The 6,921-nt window shown below is 38.1% G+C and overlaps 1 pseudogene; it reads right to left on the bottom strand.

Annotated features, from left to right (window-relative positions):
- Positions 1–662: 662 nt before the first annotated feature.
- Positions 663–1,698, bottom strand: LOC101705158 (ubiquitin thioesterase OTUB1 pseudogene; annotated as a pseudogene).
- Positions 1,699–6,921: the final 5,223 nt, after the last annotated feature.

The raw sequence follows: 6,921 nt of genomic DNA, 5'->3' as shown, positions 1-6,921 counted from the left end.
TGTGTTACAGTCTGGTACAAATATAGTTCTGAGAATCATTGGTGTATAGGTGTAGAAGAAGTATGTAAGAATCTAGAGAGAATTCGTAAGTGAGAAAAGAGCCACAGCACAGTCTTGAGAATAGGAAGGTATGAGTTTGTTGGAGAAAAAGGGGCAGATAGATAAAACAGAAAGAGATGTCCCAACTCTTAGCAGTTACAAAGCCTAGACAAAAGTAAAAAAAATAGGCCTGTACAAGTCCTATCTATCCAATTCTTTTCCCATCCCTGGCTTTATCTTACAGATGGTACTTGTGTATGAATAATGAACACTCCAGTTTGTAAATTTAAGTTCATCATGACCTCTTCTCCTACAAATGCAACTGGTTGCCACTGCTGGGGTCTAGGAGCGGTGCATTCGAGCAGCACAGTCCCTCAGGGTGGACAGACTCAGAGAATATCCCAAGATAGGCTCAGCGCCATTTGCACAAAGAAATATGGCAATCAGGGCACTAAGGCATGTTTGAAAGTAGGGGGAAAGCTAAAGATAGTATGCCCCTTTGATACTAATGCTCTTCATTCTGCTGAGAGGGCTACATCAAAAGGGAGACTCAGTGAGAGGCCTCCAGTGCTGAAAGATAAGGGCAAGTTGCTCCAAATAGCCTTCTTGCTCTGAGACATTGGTGGACAAAGTAAGAAGAGTGAAAGATAAGAAATTCCTTTTTTTTTTTCACCACCAGCTTCCCCTTTATTAAAACATGAAAGGTTATGGGATGGGAAAGGGGGAGTGAATATGAGCATTTACAACCACAAAAACCTCCTCTGTACGTGTTAGTGCTTGGCAGAGGGGAGGCGGGCAGCGAGGCAGCAGTGGCTGGCCAGCCTTATTTGTAGAGGATATCGTAGTGTCCTGGCTGGTAGAGAAGGTAGATCTTGGGCTTGGAGCCCTCGAGGAAGATGCGCGGGTTGTTGGCGCCGCCTTCGCAGCGATCCATGTACTCCACCTGGATGGACACGCTGAGGGCCTGGGCCAGCGCGGGGATGTGGATGTGGTCACTCTCCTTGCATATGGGCTCCCCCTCCTGCTGACAGAACTTAACAGTCCGCCCGCCCTCAATGAAACGCTCGAAGAACTTGCTCTCATGCTGCAAGTAGCCCGAGGTGAGGAGCCGCAGGTACACCACCATGTAGTCCGAGGTGCTCTGGTCATTGAAGGAGGCCAGCAGGTCAGCTACAGAGATCTGCTTCTCCATCTACTCGATCAGGCCCATGAACGTGTTGTGGAAATCATCAATGGTGAACTCAGTGAAGCCCTGGGACACCAAGTCCTCTTTACTCCTGACAGACACAGCCTTGAACCTCTGCAACTCCCTGCTGTCACCAGTAGCACCTCCAAGTGGGAGAATCCGAAAGCACAATAGGAGCAGTTTCCGTCCGGCCTGGTCTTTGGATGTATGAGTACTTTTTGTGGAGGTCCTTGAACTTCTGCTGGTAGATATTGTCGTCCTCAGCATACTCCGTGTACAGGACCGACAGCTCCAGCCGCTCCGACACCAGACAGCTCTGCACTGCAATCTCTTGCTGAATTTGGTCCTGCTGAGCCATGAAAGCTTCTTCGTAAGCCAGACAGTTAGCACCTTTGGAGTCACTGCCCAGTGGCTCCTGTTTCTGTTGCTGAGGTTCCTCCATCACCACCTTTAAACAGCGCCACACCAAGAAATTTCTTATAGAGCCATGGAAAGAAAATATTTTAAGATATTTATGAAAATTTCTACAGAGGAGCCATATAAAAGATAAGGTTTAAAAAGTTTTCATTAAATGGGCATTTGATAGGAATCATTATATTTTAAGATGTGCAAATAGAATGATTATTATGAAAAATGCTATCTCTTACAGAGTCATGTTAAAGTGTTATTTATGAACAAACATTATATGTTTTGTGGTGTATGGAGATCTGGTTGGGGAAGGGAATGAGGTTGTAGTTGAATCAGGATTAGCTAATAGGAGTGAATCAGATTGTCACTTCTGATTGTTTTTTTCTTTTGAGGTAGTGTCTTGCTATGCAGTTCAGGCTGGCCTTGAACTCACTGTGGCTAAGTTTGTATATATTTATGTGCTGAAGGAAAAGAGCCTCCACTAAGAAAAAAAGCAGGCAGTCACTGGCCCCAGTCCATCTCTCTGAAGACGATGGTTACTATTAACAATGTCAGCCTCTGCCTTGGCCAGGCCAATTCCCTACTTTAATTTCCTCATAGGGCAGGGGTTATGAGAGTGAACGCTCAAGAGAATCTCCCAGATTTAACGCTTGCTTCCCTACTTGTTATCTGTGAGACCTTCACCAAATCTCTCAAATGAGTTTCAGTCATCTCATTTGAAAAATTGCAATACTTGTAGCTACCTCGTAGAGTGATTTTTGAGAATTACATTAGGTAATATAGCTGAAGCACTCACAGAGAATGTACAAGCAGGTAAATAATATGGAAGTATTTGTTCTTGTTATTATTGTTTTCATTACTGGCTACACTCATCAAGACACTGCGTAATGTTTTTCTCGGTTGGTATCATGGGATAGAGAATACTTCACTATTCCTGCTGTCCTGTGACTCTCCAAAAACAAACAAACATATCCTTGAATCACCTCTTTCCATATCCATGACCTCTGGAAACCCAACCTCATGTTGGCTTAGTTCAAGTAGCTGTGTTTTTTGGCCCACGTTTTCTACTTATTATCAACTCCATCCAAATTCTTGAGGTAATTCTGACCTGCTACTACTTTCAGGGACTCTGACAAATTGTTCAACTTCAACCCTGGGGTTTCAATCCTGTTTCTTATGACTGTCACACCTGGCTTGTTTCTCTAGAGTATAGTCACCCTCACAACCATGACACTGAGATTCTCAGCTGGTGTCTTTTCTTGCATTTTCGATGTTTATCCTCTCAAAATATAACAAAATCTAGACTCTGTGATAATATGAAGATTAGTAGTGGATGATTTAAAAATAAAATGTGTATAAATTTAGGAAATATATAAATATATGTATGCATGAATATACAACAAAATTGTTAAGGAAAAACTTGCCATAGTGGCACAGATGGACAAGCCCTTTTCTAGAACTTGTCCCTTTACTGGACTGATAGGCCTATAATAATTTCAAAAGAGATAAATAAGCAAAGCATGTCAGAATCATTAATAGGCTTCATATTTGACATAGTTTCTTAGAAGTGTTTGAATGTTCATGGGTGATACTTGAACCCATGAAATACTTTAATAACAGAATTGCTTCCCATTTAGCAGGATGGACTAGCAGACTATTTCTAAGTATACCATCATAGAAAACGATTTCTAGCATGACCAGTAGTTCTGGTTTCCCTGGGATTTTCAGTTTTCACATTGGAAGTCTTATACCCTAGAAAACTTTTTAGTCCTGAGCTAATTAAGACAATTGATCATTCTACATTAGATTTCATATTAAATACATCTCTAAAATTATTTTTTATACAAAAGATGCTAGGTCAGTCAAATGAATTCATGTTTTCTTTCTCTCAAGACTCAAAATAAAAAGAAGATTAGCAGGAAAAACTAAGCCATTTTCTCATAAAAAATAAAATCACAAAGATAGGCAAAGTGTTCCAGAAACTGTTTAGAAGACAGAAAGTAAATGAAGAAATAATCACTGTTTTCACAGAACAAAGGAAGCTACAAGATATTGTCAGTTGAGGAACCGTGAACCTTGAAGCTCTGAAAGTGTCAGGACTTTAGGACCCCAGGTGAAACGGAATGAGATTGAGGCATGGACCTTAGAATGAGAAAAGTACTGAAAATTTACATATCAGAGAGCCAGATAGCAAACCTCCTTCCCCATACCTGACAACTACCCAATAAGGAATAAGCATGCTTTCCCAGTCACCAAAGGAGGAGGTATTCTGCTAGCAAAATTGAATCAAAGATGTTGAAAACTTAAAGACATCAGGCAGGGAACACAATAGAGTGAACTTTCAGGCTGACAAAGGCATCAAGTGAAAATATGTGTATCAAAAGAGACACATTCTTAGTATCATTTCTTCCCTAACTTGCAGAAAAACAACAAGCAGTCCATAAATCAAAAATCAGAGTAGAATAAAGACGTTCCATGACATGGAAGCTTTAGTATATTTTCCTCTCATATACAGTACCCTGTCTTAGAAAGTTACTGGAGTGTATATGTCAACCAAATTTTCTTTTATCAAGAAAATGAAAAATAAGTACCTATCTAGGAAGCAAAGTACCTCTGTATAGGATAAAAGGGAAACTAGTATGACAGCTATGCAGGAGGCTTAAAAATTAACCTGTAGTTAATATAGATACAAATAAAAAATTTTAAAGGTTTTAAAAATATGTCAATGATAGAGATTTCAGCAAAAGTACAAACTTTTTTAAAAGAAGAAAACTGGAATCAATAGATTTTTTTAATGTTCTCAGCACATAGAAAAATAACTTAGTAAAAGAGTTTGATACATCCAATAAGAAAAAATTATAAATGAATTGAAACAGATTCTTAATATATTACTTTCCTCTACAGTGAACAATATTTACATAATGAAAGCAATGTAAACACTATTGTTTTAACTAAAAATTGTTAGAGTACAAACTTGAGAGGTGGGAGTGTGTCAGAGAACTGAGTCATCATCTACCACAAGCAAAGCACAGATGGAGTCCAAAAATAATGAATTCAGTATAATTGTGAGCACAAACAAATGCCCTGTGGACTTTGCAGATGTGAAGCCAGAGAGCCTAGAGAGCTGAAGGAAGCTAAGCAGTCATATTGACGGGTTGGGCACCTTGAGCAACCAGAGGGCACTACAGGGAAACCAACCAGGGCAGTATTGCCCTGGCAGGAAAGAACCTGATTACGAGGTCTGGACAGCTGGGCCTATTGGATTGAGAGGAGTGCTGTACACAGAAAATCTTGTGTGTTGTGTCATTTTAAAGATTTTAATTTTAATCCTAAGAGAATTTAGTGAGCAGTACACAAAATGTAGGACTTCTGAAGGGTTTTTCCAGATCTTTCAGGGATCCCAGAGATAAGAACCCACTTTTATAAGAATATTGAAAAGCTTTTGCCTTTTTCACACCTTTTCTTGCACAGTATGTAGTGGAGTTGTCCAGAAACTACATGAACTATGATGCCATTTTTCTAGTGGCTATATGTATTTCAGTATTTTCAAGAATTTTCTAAGGTCATATGTATATTTTCAGGTATTAACTAGGTTTTTTTCTTATAAGTTCATTGATTTTTTTAAACATTTATGTTTATTAGCACATTTGCAGTACATAATTATTACTCATTTCAGGGAGTTGGTACATATACAAAACCTTTTAATTCTTTTTAAGTCCCTCGGTACTTCTGTTTTACCCTTATTAGTTATTGTGGGTTATATCTAGTATAACTTCATCCTTCAATAAGTTTTTTTGAAATCCTAAAGTTTTCCTTGTGCTTTTGCAGAAACACATAAAGAACTAAGAATACTTTCATGTCTTGATTTACATTCATTTTTAAATCTGAATTCATTTTTAATAACTTTTCTAAGTAATTTTTTTCAAAAAGTGATGCTATTTTATTGTGGAATAATATTTTAATCTAAAAAAAAAACCTTATTTATCTTATATTTTTCTTACATTTTAGAATAGTCATTGACTTTAACAGGGACATCAGAAGACTTGTTCTTTGGGGTTTTTTTTGGGGGGGGTGGGTTTTGTTTTTTTTTCTTGGTACCGTGGATCAAACTCAGGTCCTTGCGCTTACAAGGCAGGCAGTAGAACCACTGAGCTAAATCCCCAGCCCAGAAGACTTGTTCATAGCTGCCTCATTGAGGTCTGAAGATGCTAAAAAAGGATGAAACTGGACCATAACAGAGTTCTCTAATTCACAGAAGACAGGATTGCCTCCAGAGAAACTGAGCAAAACTATAAATAAAAAATGAAAATATAGCAAAAGTTATCTTTCCTTCAGCTTTATAGATACTTAATTTTTACATTACAGTGTCATGTGCAACACAACTTATGGAATAATATTTTGTGCAGTAAAATTTTAACATCATTTTATTACCAATCATTCAGTGTTTAAAGGAAAATAAATATTTTACATGTAGGTAAGATGAAGTCTTTAAAAGTCAAAAATTGTTCATCATTTTTTAGACCATAAATGAAAATTCCACTAAAGCACTCAACAGTTGAAGTTCTATTTTTGTCTTGGACAGAGACAGGCAAATAATAGTTGAAAGACTAGCAAAGTCTGGTAGATTTGATACTGCCAGATGCTTGCTGGGTAACAAGTCAGTGCAAGAAGTCATGGCCTGCTAAATTCCAATAATACAGTAATTTGTTTAATGGGAGATTTACCTGCAAATATGAAGACTGAGTTTCTATCTCTTCTGCAAATTAGTACTTTTGTCCTTTGAGTGGACTGATTCATAGATGTGTTTGGACTGTTATGTCCTTGTTGTGTCTTGTTGCAGCATTAACTCATCATCAAGGAAAACATTTTATTTGTCAATGGCCATTATATGATACTGAAATATTCAGAGTTGTGTACTTTTTTGGAATCTCATGGTTTCTTCTAGAACAAGCCATATTGCCATTTACATTGATCATGCAAAAGCAATGGTGGGAAAAAATGCCAACACATTAGCATGAATGAATCAAGACTGCGGCACCAAACTGCACCAGTAGTCACTGTGTTCTCCCAAGCACTGTACTGCCAAGCAGGCAGGGAGCCAGTTTCACTTAAGAATGCTTGGTGAGGAGATAAAAATGATCGCTTCCACTGAATAACAACCTTTGAGTGTATATTTTTGACTATTCTGTGTATGAACTAAGAAGTAAATCATTTCTGCTGGACATCAAAGTCTTAAGAAAAAGTATTTGTGTAATTATTTCAGTTGTGAGATGATCTCATTGAACACT

This window comes from Heterocephalus glaber, unplaced genomic scaffold, assembly GCF_053883595.1.
Source record: "Heterocephalus glaber isolate CG9 unplaced genomic scaffold, H.glaber_assembly_v1.0 deba00001442, whole genome shotgun sequence".
NCBI classification, from domain to species: domain Eukaryota; kingdom Metazoa; phylum Chordata; class Mammalia; order Rodentia; family Bathyergidae; genus Heterocephalus; species Heterocephalus glaber.
Note: the sequence above shows the minus strand (reverse complement) of the source record. Positions and strands in the feature narration are given on the sequence as shown.